The 2,830-nt window shown below is 45.1% G+C and overlaps 1 pseudogene; it reads left to right on the forward strand.

Moving 5' to 3' along the window:
- The first annotated feature begins 1,143 nt into the window (after nt 1-1,143).
- On the forward strand, nt 1,144-2,505 carry LOC114634943 (annotated as a pseudogene).
- Nucleotides 2,506-2,830: the final 325 nt, after the last annotated feature.

Here is a 2,830-nt window from a genome sequence, read left to right on the forward strand (position 1 = left end):
AGTTGATTGTAAAAAGAAGTTAATGTACAGTCTTTTTATATGTTTTATGAAAAAATAAAATAAAAAAGTTTTTGAAAGAAATATTTACAAACATATTGAAAATTATATGCTGAGTGAAATGTGACATTAAATAACATCAGAAGCATATACTTTTTCTTACATGTCAGTTCAATTTACAAAGTTTAATCTTTATGTCTATTCTAGAAAGGACAAAGAAAAACTAATCTGGACTTTTAAGTAGATGTTTTCCTGGAAAATGTTTCACTATTGGGATTTTTTTTAAATTAGTAATTTAATAGCCAAGGATTTGTCTCAGTATGTACAGGCACTTAATTCTGAGTAAAGTGACCTAAATTTGATCCTAGAACCCAGTAGTAGACAAATGGATTATATCCTGTTAGCTTTCTCTAGCATCAACACATGGACACTAGCATATGTAATATACCCTTATCATCAAATGTGAAAGGTAGGGAAATATAAGAAAAGTTGTAAACAAGAATTTAGTGTTACCCAATGAAGTTCCACATGAGGATGCTCCAAGGGAAGTTTATGAATTAAAATATGCATGTGTTCCATACATTTGAGACAATGATAATTAGGTAAGAATTCAAAGGGCAGTATTTTCTTAAAATTGAATTCATATGATCTATTGGTAATTAAGATTTGGGAATTTTGGCCGCTATGGCGGCGCCACGTGCTGCGGAGGCTCCCTCCCAGCCTCCCCTCCTCTGCCCTCAGTCCATTTCCCCTTCAGCACCCTGCTCCGCTGGACCAGCGCGAGCCGCCGCCCCGCTCTCAGCAAACCGTCCCCAAACGGCGACCCGCGGGCTGGGCCCCTCGCTCCTCCCCTCAGGTCCACGGGCGCCCGGCGCTCTCCTCCTCGCGCCTCTCACTCTCGCACCTCGCGGCCACGCGGGTGGGCGGCGCCGCCATGCGCGCCCAGTCCCAGGCTTAGGGTCCCTTGAGCCTCCCAGGGGAGGAGAGGAGCCAGCCGCGCGCTCCACCCTCTCCCCCCGGGTTGCCGCCATGGCCACCACCGCCACCTCGCCGCCCCAGCCTGGAGGGGAAGAGGAGGAGCAGTTGCAGGCCTCCAGCCGATTCATTGCATCCTCGAAGAGCATCAATGGAAGAGGGGGAAAAAAGATGGGTGTGAAAACATTTACTCACAGCTCCTCTTCCCACAGCCAAGAAATGCTGGGAAAACTAAATATGCTACGAAATGATGGACATTTTTGTGATATCACTATTCGTGTCCAGGACAAAATCTTCCGGGCTCACAAGGTGGTACTAGCAGCTTGTAGTGATTTCTTTCGAACCAAACTTGTGGGCCAAACAAAGGATAAGAACAAAAATGTGTTGGATCTGCATCATGTTACAGTGACTGGCTTTATACCACTTTTAGAATACGCTTACACAGCCACTCTGTCAATTAACACGGAAAATGTTATTGATGTTCTAGCGGCAGCCAGCTATATGCAAATGTTTAGTGTTGCTAGTACATGCTCAGAGTTCATGAAGTCAAGTATTTTGTGGAATACACCTAATAGCCAACCAGAAAAGGGTCTAGATGCTGGACAAAAGAATAGTTTCAACTGCAATTTTACTTCTCGAGATGGAAGCATTTCTCCAGTGTCTTCAGAGTGCAGTGCTGTGGAAAGAACCATTCCTGTCTGCCGAGAGTCCCGGAGAAAACGCAAAAGCTACACGGTTATGTCTCCTGAGAGTCTTGTAAAATGTAGCACACAAACAAGTGCCCCCCAGGTATTGAATTCTTCAGCTTCCTATGCAGAAAATAGAAATCAGCCACTAGACTCTTCTTTAGCGTTTCCATGGATTTTCCCTTTTGGAATAGATCGGAGGGTTCAGCCTGAGAAAGCAAAGCAGGCAGAAAATACCCGGACTTTAGAACTGCTTGGCCCATCCGAGGCAGGTAGAAGAATGGCTGACTATGTGACTTGTGAGAGCACAAAAACTACCTTGCCTCTAGGTACAGAAGATGGTGTTCGGGTCAAAGTAGAAAGATTAAGTGATGAGGAGGTCTATGAGGAAATGACCCAGCCTGTAAGTGCATCTCAGAGCGCACTGAGTGATCAACAGATGGTGCCTGGAAGTGAACCAGTTCAAGAGGACCTTCTGATTATTCCACCGTCTTCCTCTATAGGCTCAGTAGATGAAGGAGACACTGAAGGACTGCCTACACTGCAGAGCATGTCTACCACCAATGCTCATGCAGATGGCAATGACAGATTGGAAGATGTTCAGTATCCCTATCAACTCTACGTTGCTCCTTCTACCAGCAGTACAGAACGACCAAGTCCAAATGGTCCAGAAAGACCTTTTCAATGTCCAACCTGTGTGGTTCGCTTCACTCGTAATCAGAGTCTAAAACAGCACATGCTTATGCACTCAGGAATTAAACCATTTCAGTGTGACGGCTGTGGAAAAAAGTTTACCAGGGCTTACTCACTAAAGATGCATCGCCTAAAGCATGAAGTGATTTCTTAGTACCGGACTACTTAAACCAGGAGCAAGAAGACACCCTTGTTCAGGATGATCTCAGAGAACATACTTTTGAAAGCAACTCTTCTGTTCAAATGCCTGTGATTTCACAGGTCTCCTCAACCCAGAATTCTAAAAGCACTTTTCTCCTGGGGTCTCTTGGTGGGCTTACAGAAAAGGAGGAAGAACTGCAAGAGCAGCCAAAGACCAGTGCTCATGCTGAGGCTCCCAGAGATGACCCTCCCAAGGCAGAGATGTCTTCTATAACTATTGAGTAATTCTGCGACCGGCCTGGGTTTCTGTGTTTTGGAAAGTGCCTGTGCTTGGTCTC

Source organism: Grammomys surdaster, unplaced genomic scaffold, assembly GCF_004785775.1.
Source record: "Grammomys surdaster isolate TR1022 unplaced genomic scaffold, NIH_TR_1.0 1149, whole genome shotgun sequence".
Taxonomy (NCBI): domain Eukaryota; kingdom Metazoa; phylum Chordata; class Mammalia; order Rodentia; family Muridae; genus Grammomys; species Grammomys surdaster.